Consider the following 17,055-nt stretch of genomic DNA (forward strand, 5'->3'; position numbering starts at 1 on the left):
GCATAAGAAATTGTGCCTTCTGCAAAATAAGGTATCTCTCTGGCACACACAAGGGCCTTGTGGCAATTGCCCACAACTGCCTACCTCTGTATATTCTGGGGAAGACCTAGGGACAGTCTGCTAAGGCTTTGGTCAAATGGGGGCTGAGCTTGTGAATACTGCCTATGTGGTATTACGGATGGACACCCCACGGATGGACACCCAGCTTGACTACTACTCCTCACACCCTTGTTCAGGTCTCTTAGAGATGTGTGAGACTCTCCCTGGAAAAATTCAAAGATGTGTATATACTTCATTTGACTGAATTGTATCAAATTACTCTGTAGCATGCCTATAGCAGGTTATATGCTCAGCATCCATGTGTAAAGGTTTTGTACCTCTGCTACACTCCTCCTAACACCTAACATTGTCTATATTTCTAATTATTAACAATTTAACAGGTGTACAGTGACCATTTGCCTGTCATTAATTACTAATGAGTTTGTGCGTCTCTTAATATGCTGTCTGTCCCTAAACATTCTATTTTACTCTTCTGAGCTATTTATCTCTTCTTATGCCAATACCACATATTTTTTCCCTAGAGCTTTGTTTTGCCTTTCAATTGTGTTAATTTTTCTTCCTTTCTCCTCTTTTCTAAGGTTGAACTCCTTCTTGAGAAATACTTCTTTCAGTTTCTATTTCTAACCCTTCATTCTGCAGGTGTTTCAAACCAGTCCAAGAAACAGATGGCACAGATGTCAGAATCATGTGTCCCATGTCTTACTCATCATTTCCACAATGCTACATACTAAACATCTCAAAAATGCTAAGTTTAACACTATGCTCCCTAACATTCCCACTGCAAACATGGTCAACCTACAGTCCTTATATTAGTAAATGACTACTCCAACCTTACAGTTCTTTTTTTTTTTTTTTTTTTTTTTTACAGTTCTTAAGGCAATGAACCTTGAAGTTATCTTTGTCTCTCCCCTGCTCTCTTACTACATGCAATTGTTTCATTAGAAATTTCTATTAGTTTATATGCTCTATCAGTTCTACAGTCAATTCCTGACAATACATTGTGACCAAAGATCTCCTTCTTACATCTTAATTTTATATATGATGTCTGATACATATTTTCCTAATAACTCACTTTAATTTCATTCATTTTTGTTCTTTATGTTATTACTATTCTATACTAAACAGAAACTAGTTCATTATACTTAATGGAGAAAATTTGGAAGCATTCTCTTCAAAATCAGAAATAAAAGAAAGATACCAGGTATTACAACCATTTAACATATCATTTGTGGTTTTGGCCAATGTTGTGAGGGAAAAAATAGCTGAAAGTATCAAAAGGAAAGAAAAAAAAATGTCAGGGTGCCTGGGTGGCTCAGTGGGTTAAAGCCTCTGCCTTCGGCTCAAGTCATGATCCCGGGGTGCTGGGATCGAGTCCCGCGTCGGGCTCTCTGCTCCGCAGGGAGCCTGCTTCCTCCCTCTCTCTCTGCCTGCCTCTCTGCCTACTTGTGATTTCTCTCTCTCTGTCAAATAAATAAAAAAATTTTTTTTAAATGTCATTACTTGTAGATGTTATGGCTACCTTATTCAGGAAACTAGCAAAATTTATGGCTAATGCATAGTAGTAACAAGAATTAAAAGGAAAGTTCCTGCTGGAGGTTTAAATTACGGACTCTTTTTTGAATTATGAAAGTTATTTCAATCATGGAATTGGGTGTTTACAAAGGGAATGATATAAATATTAAAAAAAAAAATACAAGACTTAGCCCTGAGTCACTCAAACATTTAGTAGTGGAGAACATTATAAAGTAGAAAAGTTTATTTATGAAAAGAGACCAAAAACAAGTGTACAACAAAGGAGAAAATAGCTTGAATATGGTCCTGGAAACAAAAAAAATAAAGTCTTCCCAGGAGAAGAAATTGATCAAATGTGTCATATGTTATTGCTAAGTTAAAGAAAATGGAAACTGAGGGTTGACAATGGATTACCTTTCACAGCATCAGTGACATTGAGAAGAGCCATTTGGTTAATGGTGGAGGAAAAAAAAGTAATTGAAATAATTATGAAGTACAAGAAATTATACACATAAGTATAACAACAACTTTGATGAGTCGTCTTTGTTTTTAGTTTGATAAAAAGGGCAGCTTGTTTATTTGTTCATAAAATAATGCAGTAGGGGCATTTGGGTGGCTCAGTTGGTTAAGTATACAACTCTTAATTTCAGCTCAGGTCATGATCTCAGGGTTGTGAAATTGAGTCCTCCATTGGGCTCTGCACTGGGTGTGGAGTTTGCTTGAGATTCTCTCTCTCCCCTCCTTCAGCTCCCCCTCCCACTATTTTTTCCTCTCTCCCTCCCTAAAAAAATACAGTAAATAGGAAAGGACAGTTTTAATAGGCAGAGAGATTGAAGAGATATATTGAAGATATGTACCTGCACATTGGTGTCTCTGAGAAACACACACTGAAACATGTATTTTTTTTAAAGATTTTATTTATTTATTTGACCGAGAGAGATCACAAGTAGGCAGAGAGGCAGGCAGAGAGAGAGAGAGGGAAGCAGGCTCCCCGCTGAGCAGAGGGCCCGATGTGGGACTTGATCCCAGGACCCTGAGATCATGACCTGAGCCGAAGGCAGCGGCCTAACCCACTGAGCCACCCAGGTGCCCCTGAAACATGTATTTTTATCCTTTTTTAAAATTATTTATTAAAGTTCACTTAAGGTTAAGGTCTGTGGGCAGGGTAGGCTTCACATGAAGGTTACCTGTATGCGACTTTACAGAGCCTCATATTCAAAAGGACCCCACTCTTAGTTTTATGCTCTGCTGACACCATTCCAGAATTATTAATCATTTATGAACAAAGGGCTATATAATTTTAAATCGTACTGAACTCTGAAAATTACATAGACAGCCCTGTCTTTATATAAGAGAGCAAAAGATGCAGGGCTGGGCAAGACCAATCTAAAAAGGACCTTTGAATCTGTGCTAAATCTGAGTGAAGGAGCGAGACTTTTGCACCTTTTATTGACTAGTCACTGGAAACTGGCTGCCCTGGAAAGGGGGCACAGCTTTGTATAAGAAGCTGTCTTCAGCAGAAAGTAAGCTCTGGACAGAGATACTAATGTGGCCAAGTCAGCCATCAAGATTTCCAGTCACTACACCAAGAGTGCTTCAGCCTTAGAAGGAAATCAAGGCAGGAAGCAATGAAAACCACTATAGTGTTTGAGGAGAAGATGGGGGATATAATGCACAAGGTCATGACCTTTTATAGGCGTACAGAGACTTAATCATTATAGGAGAAAAGCCAATAATGTATGTTAATTAAATGAGTAGAACTGGATATGGCAGTTTGTGGGGTTTTTTTGTTTGTTTGTTTGTTTTCTGATTGCTTCACTGTACTCAATGAAATACCATGCTAGGTAATCAACTGAGAATAGGGTAATGAGTCAGAGCTGGAGTTTAAGAGAGATAGCAGCAAGAAATATAAGAAATGCTAAATTAGTCCTGAAAGTCCAGTATTATTCTAACAGAATTTCTATAAACAGGATAAGAATTATTGGGTGGATGTTTTGTGGTATGAAGTAAAGAAAACAATAAAAAAAAAATCTAAGAAGGAAGTTTACCTGAGCTTAAGAAATTAAGCTTAAGAAATTAATGATGAAAAAAAAAACTCCTCCTGACAAATGTTTATAAAATTTCTGTGCTCTAAGAATAAGATATAATCATAAAACCATGGAGGAAGAAAGAAAAGAGATTACCTACAAAGAAACTATATGAACAGATGGCATGCACCTTCTAATTAGCGTCATGAAACTCTAAAAAATGTCAGACAAGTGCTTCAGATACCTCTAGGGACATTTTTAGAACATAGAATTGCATATTCAAATACTTTTCATCAGTGAAAGAAAATAAATACACTTTCAAATATTCAATTACTAAGATCTTTTTTCTCCCATGAAGTTTGCCATCAAAGTTGCTTGAGAAAACCCTGCAATAAATGAAGTCTCAGAATGAGGAAGTCCTGAGGCTCAGGAAACAGAGACTGTAAACCCAAAGAACATCTCAGAATGGTATAGCTAAAAGAAGCCTGTGGAACAAGTGTACTATTTTGGAGTAGTAGTCCAAGGAATTCTAGAAGAAATATTCTTTGAGAGCAGCACTGATTGGTATTATTAGAAGCCTGAATAGTTATGAATAATGTGTAAATTCACTATTCTTCAATTAGTAAGGGGGAAAGAGAAAAAAATTCCAAAGGAAAAGTAAAAAAAAATTATCTACAAGAAATATAGATTTCAAATATGAAGTAAATTATTTTAGGACACAATTTGAGCAGCTGAGGGTCAAATAAAACCATGTGACTTTGATGGTATGGACAATTTTCACTGAGAGGCACAGATACATTGATTTTAATATCCAGTTAAAGCAGAGGAGGAAATGTAATCATAGAACATTTGATTTTACAGAAATAAATAAATAAATAAATAAAGCGATAAAATAAATGACATAGTCTCAAATTCTGTTTCAAGATTTACAGTTTTTAGAACCAAGAGATGACAAAAAATAAAACATAAGTAGAATTACCAGTGAGAGTATCCACATGATGCTCCTTGATAATGTAAAAGTCATGGTGTAGCTGCCAGTCACAAAACCGAAGGAGACATGAAAGAAGGGACTGAAGTATGAATATTTCTCTAGTGGTGGGTCAGAAGGCAGATAAAGGAAATGAAAGAACAAAAATAAGGTAACAAGTAATGGCATGGATGGCAAATTGAATATGGAGATACAGGGAAGATGGTAAGTTAAAAAGGGTTTAACTCTTATCTAGAATTGGAAAAATCAACGAATAAAGGTGGCAATAGTTTCTTCAGAGTTGTCACAGCAACAGGAAGAAGAAATCCATTCTGAATAATTATAATTGGAGGAAAGAAGGTGAGAAGGTCAGCTCTTCTGTGTGGAAGACAATTATAATATTTGTGCATATTGTTACAAAATGTTTTTTTTTTTTTTTTTTTAATTTAAGAAGCAGAGCAGAATTGCTGAACCATATGTTAAATTCATGGTTAGCTGTTCAAGAAGCTGACAAACTACTTTTCAAAGTTTGGTACCATTTTACATTCCCACACAATGTTAGAGTGTTTCCCTTTCTTCCCATTGTTCCCAACATTTGCTTTTGCTCATCTGTGATTGTAGCCATAGCAGGTGGGCAGTGGACTGTCACTGTGATTTTAACGTGCATTTTCCTTATGACTAATGATATTAAGCATGTTCTCATATGCATATTGGCCTTTTGAAAAATTTTCCTTAGTGATATACCTGTATAGATGTTCTGTCAAATGTTTCATAGAGATATTTTTTATTACAGAGTTGTAAGAGTTCCACATATATTAACATAAGTTCTCCAACAAATATACAATCTTCAAATATTTACACACAATCAGATGCTTGGGCCTTCATTTTTTTTAATAGTATCTTTTGAAGTACAAAGGTTTTAATTTCAAGGCAGTATAATTTATCTTTTGTTTTTCTTTTTTTCCTGGATTGGACTCTGGTGTTGTATTTAAGAACTCTTTGCTATCCATGGTCACAAAGATTTTATCTTAAGTTTTTCTTCTAGAAGTTGTATAGTTTGGAATTTTATATTTAATTCTATGATCCATTTTGAATTACTTTTTTGTTAAGTGAGATAAAGATCTAAGCTTACTTCTTTGCATACAGGTATCCAATTTTTTCAGCATCATTTGTAAAACAACAGCAGCAACAAAAAACACCTATCCTTTCTTCACCAGATTGTCTTGGCACTGTTGTTAAAAATAAATGTAAGGATTCTTTCCAATTGTCAATTTTATTCCATTGACTACATGTCTATCCTTATAGAAACACTACATTATATTGTTACTGTAGCTTCATAGGAAATTTTGAAATTGGGTAATATAGATCCCTCAATTTTGATCATATTTTCAGAATAATTTTGGGTATCATAAGTTATTGGAATTATTATATACATTTTAGGATGAGCTTGACTTTTTTTGCAAAAACTCTGTTGAATTTTCATAGAGAACACGTTGAATCTATAGATCAATTTAAGAATTGCCATCTGGATATAATGAGGTTTCCAATCCATGAAGGTGATTTCTTATGTAACCTTGCTTTATTAGTTTTTGTAGAGGTGTGTGTGCGCACGCGCATGTGCATGCACGCACGCGTGTGTGTGCGTGTGTGTGTTCCTTTGGAATTTAATTACAACCAGATTATGTCACGGACAAATAAAGCTTTATCTTTCCTCTCTAAACTAGATAACTGGAAGTCTTTATTTATTTGGCCTAAAATTTCCAGTATAATTTTAATTAATCATATTTCACTCTATCATTTGAGCTATCATGAGAACACATCCTGCTCTATTAAATCTCCTGTCATATTTGGAGAACTGTGAATATTTCATCATATGTAGAGCTGATGATGCCACTGCTAAAATGATAATAATCTGCCTTGGTCCAGAAATGAGATGTTAAATTCAAGATAATATATCTATATCTTTATGTATCTTCATATATAGATAGATAGATATTAATGTCTTAACAATTACATGTCATCCCAAACTCAGAGTATATCTGAGATATTCTATTTATAAATTTAAAATTAATATAGAAACTTCCTTGTAATTATGTATTAATTTCCATCTTTATTTTTATGTAATAGCAGAAAGGGAGAGTCCAGAAGTGCTTAACAAACTACTAAGAATGTCATTATTTGAACAGAGCTTCTTGTCTAGCCTCATGTCCCCTGTAGAGTCATTGCCTCCATATAAATTCTTTATCCAATCACAGAGATTTTATCTTAAGTCTTCTTCTTGAAGTTGTATAGTTTTGGATCTTATATTTAATACTATAATCCATTTTGAATTACTTTTTTGTAGGTAAGGTATCATTTAGTAAAATTTGCAACCATACAGTTTTCCATGTTAGTACATTTCAAGAACTTTATTATCATTGAATATTAAATATTACTTCTACATGTGATAAATATAATTTCTACATGTGATTTTATATGGATTTTATATCTGTAAATACTAGAATATTTCAGCTATTCTCTTAACCAAATGCATTAAGGTTATTTCCAAATTATAAATGCTATTATAAGCAATGTAAATTACATAACAATACATTCTTATATAGGTCTCTTTTGCACATAAACACTTCTATTTTCAGAGTTTGTATATATATATATTTTTTGTTTGTTTTACGATTCTTTATTTATTTATTTTTAAATTTTTAATAAACATATAATGAGTTTTTATCCCAGGGGTACAGGTCGATGACTCGCCAAGTTTACACATTTCACAGCACTCATCATAGCACATACCCTCCCCAATGTCTATATCCCCACCATCCTCTCCCGTCCCCACTCACCCCAGCAACCTTCAGTCTGTTTTTTGAGATTGAGTCTTTTATGGTTTCTCTCCCTCCCAATCCCATCTTTTTTCAGTTTTTCTTTTCCTACCCCCCAACCCCCCCCCCATGTTGCATCTCCACTTCCTCATATCAGGGAGATCATATGATAGTTGTCTTTCTCCGAATGACTCACTTCGCTAAGCACAATACCCTCTAGTTCCATCCACATCGTCACAAATGGCAAGATTTCATTTCTTTTGATGGCTGCATAGTATTCCATTGTGTGTATATATACAACATATTCTTTTTCTATTCATCTGTTGATGGACATCTAGGTTCTTTCCACAGTTTGGCTATTGTGGACATTGCTGCTATAAACATTCGGGTGCACGTCCCCCTTCAGAGCACCATGTTTGTATCTTTAGGATATATACCCAGCAGTGCAATCGCTGGGTCATAGGGCAGCTCTATTTTCAGTTTTTTGAGGAAACTCCACACTGTTTTCCAGAGAGGCTGCACCAGCTTGCATTCCCACTGGCAGTGTCGGAGGATTCCCCTTTCTCCACATCCTCACCAGCATCTGTCATTTCCTGACTTGTTAATTTTAGCCATTCGGACTGGTGTGAGGTGGTATCTCATTGTGGTTTTGGTTTGTATTTCCCTGATGCTGAGAGATGTGGAGCATTTTTTCATGTGTCTGTTGGCCATCTGGATGTCTTCTCTGCAGAAGTCTGTTCATGTCCTCTGCCCATTTCTTGATTGGATTATTTCTGCTTTGGGTGTTGAATTTGCTAAGCTCTTTATAGATTTTGGATATTAGCCCTTTATCTGATATGTCGTTTGCAAATATCTTCTCCCATTCTGTCAGTTGTCTTTTGGTTTTGTTAACTGTTTCCTTTGCTGTGCCAAAGCTTTTGATCTTGATGAAATGCCAATAGTTCATTTTTGACCTTTCTTCCATTGCCTTTGGCAATGTTCCTAGGAAGATGTTGCTGGGGCTGAGGTCAAAGAGGTTGCTGCCTGTGTTCTCCTCAAGGATTTTGAGATTCCTTTCTCACCTTGAGGTCCTTCATCCATTTTGACTCTATTTTTGTGTATGGTGTAAGGAAGTGGTCCAATTTCATTTTTCTTCATGGGGATGTCCAATTTTCCCAGCACCATTTGTTGAAGAGGCTGGTTTTTTTTTTTTTTTTCCATTGGACATTCTTTCCTGCTTTGTCAAAGATTAGTTGACCATAGAGTTGAGGGTCAATTTCTGAGCTCTCTGTTCTGCTGCATTGATCTACCACAACTTAACCAGGAAGAAATAGAAAACTTGAACAGACCCATAACCAGTAAGGAGATTGAAACAGTCATCAAAATTCTCCAAACAAACAAAAGCGCAGGGCCAGACGGTTTCCCAGGGGAATTCAACCAAACATTTAAAGAAGAATTAATTCTTTTTCTCCTGAAACTGTTTCAAAAAATAGAAATGGAAGGAAAACTTCCAAACTAACTTTATGAGGCCAGCATCACCTTGATCCCAAAACCAGACAAGGATTCCACCAAAAAAGAGAATTACTGGGGGTACCTGGGTGGTTCATTTGGTTAAAGCCTCTGCCTTCAGCTCAGGTCATGATCTCAGGGTCCTGGGATCAAGCCCCAGCATCAGGCTCTCTGCTCAGTGGGGAGCCTGCTTCCTCCTCTCTCTCTGCCTGCTTCTCTGCCTAACAGTGATCTCTGTCTGCCAAATAAATAAATAAAATCTTTAAAAAATAAAAAAAATTTAAAAAAAATTTTTTTAATGAGAGAATTACAGACTAATCTCCTTGATGAACACAGATGTGAAAATTCTCACCAAAATACTAGCCAATAGGATCCAACAGTACATTAAAAGGATTATTCACCATGACCAAGTGGGATTTATTCCAGGGCTGCAAGGTTGGTTCAACATCTGTAAATCAATCAATGTGATACAATACATTAATAAAAGAAAGAACAAAAAACATACGATACTCTCAATATATGCTGAAAAAGCATTTGACAAAGTACAGCATCCCTTCCTGATCAAAACTCTTCAAAGTGTAGGGATAAAGGGCACATACCTCAATATTATCAAAGCCATCTCTGAAAAACCCACTGCAAATATCATTCTCAATGGAGAAAAACTGAAAGCTTTTCCACTAAGGTCAGGAACACGGCAGGGATGTCCATTATCACTACTGCTATTCAACATAGTACTAGAGGTCCTAGCCTCAGCAATCAGACAACAAAAAGAAATTAAAGGCATCCAAATAGGCAAAGAAGTCAAACTATCACTCTTTGCAGATGATATGATACTATATGTGGAAAACCCAAAAGCCTCCACTCCAAAACTGCTAGAACTTGTACAGGAATTCAGTAAAGTGTTAGGATATAAAATCAATGCACAAAAATCAGCTGCATTTCTTTACACCAACAACAAGGCTGAAGAAAGAGAAATTAAGGAGTCAGTCCCATTTGCAGTTGCACCCAAAACCGTAAGATACCTAGGAATAAGCCTAACCAAAGAGGCAAAGAATCTACACTCAGAAAACTATAAAGTACTCATGAAAGAAATTGAGGAAGACACAAAGAAATGTAAAAATGCTCCATGCTCATGGATGGAAGAACAAAAACTGTGAAAATGTTTATTCTACCTAATCCATTTTTTTCAAAGAACTAGAACAAATAATCTTAAAATTTATATGGAACCAGAAAAGACCTTGAATAGCCAAAGGAATATTGAAAAAGAAAGCCAAAGTTGGTGCCATCACAATTCCAGACTTCAAGCTCTATTACAAAGCTGTCATCATCAAGACAGTATGGTACTGGCACCAAAACAGACACAGAGTGTATATATATTTTAAAGGTGTTACCAGAATGACTCATATACACTTTGTAAACCTTCTTTAAAACTTTATTTAGATATATGCCACGTTTAAACTTCAGAAAGTTTGTGTGCATGTGTGTACCTGTGTGTGTTTAAAACTTTAGAAAGAAATCTGAAAATATATCCACCAAAATCATAAATGTGATTGTGTCTGGGTAAATAAGCAGGGAGTTCTATTAAGGATGGTAATCAAAGGAATGTTAACCTTGTCCAATGTACATTTACAGGCCTACATACAAATTCATCCTTGTGAAAATAGTTTAAAAAAATAAAAAAGATAAGAAGTAAAAAATATGTCTTTAAGCATCTATCCTCTTAAAGGAAAACAAAAAACTGTGTGTAACTAAAAAATTTCTAGTGCTACACTTGTCTGGAGCATATGAGATTTGCTAGCTTTAAAAGAAAGGGAACTGACCAATCATGACTAAATGTGGCCACCAGAAATATTCATTAATTTTCCTGTTCCTGAGAGTATTTCTCATCACTGCACCAATTTTCTTAAGTGTTTAGGAAGCTGGCCATAACACTGACCTGTATGTAACTGTTGGTGTGTTACTAGACCACTTTTTTGTGGGTGATGAGTTTAATATCCATGAAGCCCTCATTACATGGCACTGATTTAAAGGCACAACATTGGCAATAAAAGATGATGTAGAACCAAACTCAGATACAAAGCAGTGCATATCCTTAACCTCAATGTAAATGATGAGAATTTCATTAAGGCAACTGCCTAGTCTTTTCAGATAGTTGAATACAAATGTGAACATTATAAAGAAATGCATATTAATATCGTTATAAAAGAATGTATAGTTCGATAACTGGAGTTATTAGGCTATTTATTTCAAGGAACACTATGCATCTAGGAAATGAGAATTTTGTCCTCAACTGTTGTCTTTCTGGACCAGTGCTTGGCTACAGATTACTGCCAATTACACATGTAATGGAGTACATTTGCAGTTATTACAGGATTAAGATTTGTCATTACAAGTTGCAATGACCAATTTCCCTTCACAATTGTGTAGTAATTATTGTCAAAACGGAACATCAGTACAACCACTTAAACGCACTATATATATATTTTTTTCCTTTTCACAGAAAACAAATGATCTTTAAAATCAGCTATTACCATGGCTAATGAACACTCTGTCACAACATAAAGATCCCCTAAATTTCCCTCTGGACCAATCTCATTAAGTCTGAAGCATAATATAATTTAAATATCTGAGTTATGATCCACCAGCATTGCCTTCTACATGGATGGCCTGTCAGAAAACAATAAAGGGCAGAGAATCAATTCTTTAGTTTCACCATCTCTCTCACTCTGTACTCTCTGTATTCACTAAGTTATCAAATGCTCCCCATTCTGTTCTTGCCCATCCTCCCCATCCCCGCTTTTAGTATCACTCATGCCTTCATTTCTCTTGAGGGCAAAAAGGCTCCTATGGTTTTTTCTTATGCTGAAGTGTTCCCTTATCCAGTTACAAACGCACTACCTTAGAGAAAATAATTTAAAACATAAAAATTTCCAACTTAAACTTTTTTCATTAGTGTTTTCCATATGATTTGTGAATAGTATTGTCAAGCTAGAGTCACAAGTTGAGATATCTGTTGATTCACTCAATTAATATTTATTAAGTACCCTCCCTGGCTAATTTTCTTTCTCTATTGAATCCATGGTTTACTGTTGTGTTTACATATTACACTTAATAGGTGGCCTTCTTAAAACAAAACACGTTTATTCAGAGGTAAGATTTGAATTTGATCTAGTCTTGATTGCCCCACTCTGAACTTCAGAATCTTCATTTCAGAGACCTGGAATCTTCACCAATCAGTATGTCTATGGCCATGCATATTTTATGGCTATATGTCACTGCACAGACACATTTAAACGTTTGGAGTGCAACTCTAGTTCAATCATGACAAAGTTGTTTGCTCTAATTTCCTTTGACTGCTTGGGTGATGCCATCCTCATTCTCCTGTGGCAGGCCCTAATTCTGCCACAATAATGGGTGAGAAGTCAGGAAAGGACAATTGGTCTTAATGGTCTTTCAGCCTCTTGAATTACTTTCTTTTGTAATAAACTTAAAAGAAATTAAAAACAGTTACAGATTTATAGAGTTGTTGTATACACAGTACAGAATATGCTCATATACTACACATCTAGGATCCTCAATTATATATTAGCATCTTATGTTAAGAGACTAAATGTAATTAGGATGCTTGTGTTAGTATTATTTGTGGTCTTTCAAATATTATGGATACATGTCCCTCATTCGACATCTATTTTATAATATATTCTCTCAGTTTATGGCTTGTATTTTTATTCTCTTAATGGTGTATTCTACAGAGCAGAATTTAAAATTTTAATAAAATGCAGCTTATGGCTATCTCCTTCATGGATTATGCTGTTGGAATTAAAATCAAACTTGAAGGAATATAGGTTTTTTTCCTATTTTTTAGAGAATTTTCATAATAGTACATTTTATGTCTAGGTCTATGATCCATTTTGAGTTAATATTTGTGAAAGTTGTGAGGTCTGTGCCAAATTTTTTTCTCATACAGATGTCTACTTATTTCAGCACCATTTAGTAAGAAATGACATCTTAACAGTAGTGAGTCTTCCAATCAATGAACTAGAATATCTCTTAATTTATTTAGATCTTCTTTGATAATTTTTCTTCAGTATTTACAGATTTTCATATGCAGACCCTAACATATCTTGTGAGGTTAATACCTATTTCATTTTTCAGGCTGCCACTTTAAATGATATATTTTCTTTCAAATTCTAACGAGTTGTTGCCAGTATATAGGAAAGCAGTTGATTTTGTACATTAACTCTGTATTATGTAATGTCTTTATTATTTCCAGAACTTTCACTTTTATTGTTGCTTATTCTTTTGGATTTTCTGGATAAGAAATTATGTCATCTGCAAACAGAGATAAGTTTATTTTTTCTTTTCTAATCTGTAAACTTTCATTCCCCCCTTCCTTTTTTTGGTCCTATTGTACCAGCTAAGAATTCCAGTAGGATGTTGGTAGGAGTGATGAGATTGGACATACTTGAATTGCTTCTGATCTAAAGGGAAATTGTCTATCTCTCACAATTACCTGTGAAGTCAACTATAGTTTTGTTTTGCTTTTAAGTTGTTTTTAAACAAATTGAGGAAGTTTCCTTTCTTTCCTAGTTTGAAGAGAATTTCGATCATGAATGGATGTTAGGTGTTCATTGATATTATCAGTAGATTCTTCTTTAATCTGTGTGTGTGGCTGATTATACTGATTAATTTCTGAATGTTGAATCAGCCTTGTAGAGTTAGAATAAAATCCCTCTTGTTCATTTTGTATACTTCTGTTTGTAAATTTTTAAATCAATATGCTAATATTTTGTTGAGGATCTTTGAGTTTATGTTCATGAGAGATGTTGTTCCACAGTGTTTCAGGTTAGTAATGTCTTTTGGGAACATTGAAGTTTGAAGTCTTAGAAGAGGTGGCTCACATGATCTATTAGGAAGTTCTTTCTGCTTCTGTTTTGTGGAGAATTGATATAATTTCTTTCTTCAGTGAACTCTCCAGTGATATTGTATGGACCAGTTGATTAGTTTTTTGAAAGTTCTTTTTAAGTTAATTATTGATTAAACCTTTCTTTTTTTTTTTTATTAAACCTCTTTAATAAATACAGGGCTATCGACATAACCTATTCATCCTTGTATGAAATTTTGGTAGTTTGTGTCCTTCAAGGAACTGTTCCATTTCATCTAAATTATTTGTGGGCATAGAATTATTCCTTACATTTCTTTATTATCTTTTTTTATTCCTGCTCATGAGATTAAGGGTGATGACTGTTCATTCTTTTCTGATATTGACAGTTGTGTCTTTGTTGGATAGCTTGACTAGAATGTTATCAGTTTAACTGATCTTTTCAAACAGCTTTTGGTTTTGTTGATTTTCTCTTATCGTTTTCCTGTTTCCAGTTTTATTAATGTCCGCTTTAAGTTTTATTATTTCTTTTCTTCTACTCGTTTTTAGCTTGTTTTTAGCTTAAGTTTCTCTTCTGTCTTTAATTTATTGTCATGGAAGCAAAATGGTTTAGCTTTGTGTCATAGAATTTAGTGATTTCAGATCTGTCTCATTTCTAATATATGCATTTAACATTATAAATTCCCCAGCACTGTCTTCCTGCCTTTGCTATCTCATACAGTGTTGTACCTTACATTTAGAATTAGTTCAAAATATTTTAAATTTCTTTTCAGACATTTTCTTTGGCCCATGTGCTATTTTGCAACATGTTGTTTAATTACCAAATACTTTGAAATTTTCCAGCTGTCTTTCTGTTGACTTCTAGATAATTCTGTTTTCTGAGAATGCATTTTGAACAATTTTTACTTCTTCAAATTTGTTAAGGTGTCATGACCAAAAGTAGTTCTATCTTGGTAAATATTCTCTCCATGTTTGGAAGTAAATTTTATTTTGCTGTTGTTAGACAATATGTTGTATAGATTTTAATCAGATCAAGTTGGTTGATAATGCTCTTCAAGTCAACTATATCCTTACTAATGTGTGCCTGCTTGATCTACCAGTTACGGGAGGTACTGAATTCTCCAAGTATAACAGCATATTTATCTATTTTCCCTGTAGTTTTATCAGTTTCTTGTCTCCTGTATTGTGATCCTCTGTTATTAGGGGCATACAGATCTAACATTGGTATCACTTTTTGGAGTACTGACAACATAATCATTATATAGTAAGCTTTTCAATGTACTGGTAATTTTCCTTGCTCTAAAGTCAGCTTTTTCTGAAATTACTCCAGCTGGTGTTAACATGTTGACTCTTTCTCCATTCCTTTACTTTTAACAAAATGAGAGGAATGCCCTCCCCTCACAGCTCTGGGACAGGGTTCTGATGAAGTTTTCCCTCCTGGAAGGCAGGCTTTTGTGGAGTAGGTGCTGGTCTTGTAGTAGAAAGATTATTCCTCCCCTGACCTGTCAGAATCACCAGAGTATCTTTCTTGGCTCTTAAACATGAGCTTCTAACGGGGTTCCTGGAGATAAAACCCATGAAAGTACAGGATACTTCCTGATTGCAGCCCCTGAAATGTCTATTTCTCCAGCTAGTCCACACAAAACTTGCAGCAACTTGTTAAAGATTCTATTTACATGTCTCTACAAATATATTGTTCCAGCAGCTTGTGCTCCAGGGAAGCAGATGTTGGTTATGACTCTCTGGATTTTCCGGTCTCCAGGTTTTGATGTCAGATTTTGCCCTGCAAATTTAGTTATCTAATAGGTCTGTTTGTCCAAATTTTTTCTTGTTGTGAAGGTGGGCATGTCAACTGCCAAGATCTTTACATGTTGGAACTAAAACCGAAAGCTCAACCAATTCCTTTTTAAATGACTTAAACTTTTTTACAGGTCTTCTATAAAGACACCCAATTTGTTAAGCACATGCTGGTGAGTTAGTAAGAATTAGGATAAAATATCTTCATAATGCTCTTATGTACTATGTAGGAAGCCTCACTCAGTGGTTTACTAAAATGATGTAAAATAGTGTAATATTGCTTATGCTTAGAACATATTTGGAAATAAATATTAACTCAAACATTTTTACTCTAGATTTTATTGCCTTCAGTTGTGAGTTCAATCCATCTTCCAAATAAATTTTAAGCCATCATCCCTATACCCAATATAAATGATAAATAATATCATGGTTACTGCATATGCCCTGGAGTTTTTGAGCCTGCAATATTTTGGAGTCACTATGTGTAAAAGTTAACTTTATGTGTCAGCTTGACTGAGCTAAGGGTGCGCAGAGAACTGGCAAGTATTATTTTGGGGTGTGTCTGTGAGCATGTTTCCAGAATAGACTAGCATTTGAATCAGTAGACTGAGTAAAGAAGATACACTGTCACGAATTTGGGTGAATACCATCCAATCCATTGGGGGCCTAAATAAACAAGAAAGTGAAAGAAGGCCAAATTCTACATCTTATTTAGCTGTGACATCCACCCATGTTCTCCTGTCTTCAACATAGGAGCTCTGGCAGGACTTTAGCCTAGGACTGAACTATGTACCATTGTTCCTATTTCACCGGCTTCTAGATCTCAGCCTATATGATAGGATATAATGTATTAGTTACGTTTCTCTGGGGAACTCTGACTGAAATCCATACAATACACACAAAGCAGTCTGAATGACTGGAAGTAATTTTTACTATCTGTGGAGAAATTAATCTTTGTTGATATAATTTAATATTTTCTTTTTGCATACCTTTTAAGAATTAGCTTATAAGCAGAGTTATGTGTATTTTTGGTAGAACACACTGCTTCTTTTTTGTTCTCTCTTTTCTTTTTTGTCCTAAACAAGAGTAACAGTATGCATTCATATATTGTGTAGTATTCAGAGTGATTTTACACATTACCACAGCATGGTGAAATCCCTAAATATTCAGTAAATTGTATATTAAATTAGTGCACTGCAGTGTTTATAGATTATGGAGAACACCTATGTAGTCTACATTGTAATATTCAGTAGTATTCAGTTCAAACATAATCACTTAAAAATAACGTACAAAGAATCAAGTATGCTACTTTCCCCCAAAACTAACGGTAAATCTTAGCTAATATTCACTGGAAAATTCAGTTACAGAAATGATGCTAATAAGACCATCATAAAGCAAATTAATTCAAAATTGCTTTTGAAAAATGCATTTCATAATATAAATATTATCTGAACATACTTCAGCTTAAATCATATACTTTTTGTGGAAACCAAAGTTTTATAGAAT

General features: G+C 34.8%; 1 long non-coding RNA gene across 8 annotated transcripts in view; it reads right to left on the reverse strand.

Moving 5' to 3' along the window:
* LOC309849172 overlaps nucleotides 1-17,055 on the reverse strand; it is an 895,871-nt gene that overhangs the window by 804,456 nt on the left and 74,360 nt on the right. Inside the window, exon 6 of one of the 8 annotated variants that reach the window (XR_014303545.1) lies at nucleotides 4,579-4,688. The exons of 6 other annotated variants lie outside the window; for them this stretch is intronic. This is a non-coding gene — a long non-coding RNA (uncharacterized lncRNA). Of the gene's footprint in view, nucleotides 1-4,578; nucleotides 4,689-7,533; nucleotides 8,677-17,055 lie in introns of those variants that run through there. One more of the 8 variants, XR_014303546.1, reaches the window with a different exon arrangement.

The sequence above is a fragment of the Mustela nivalis genome (assembly GCF_964662115.1).
Source record: "Mustela nivalis genome assembly, chromosome: 15".
NCBI classification, from domain to species: Eukaryota; Metazoa; Chordata; class Mammalia; order Carnivora; family Mustelidae; genus Mustela; species Mustela nivalis.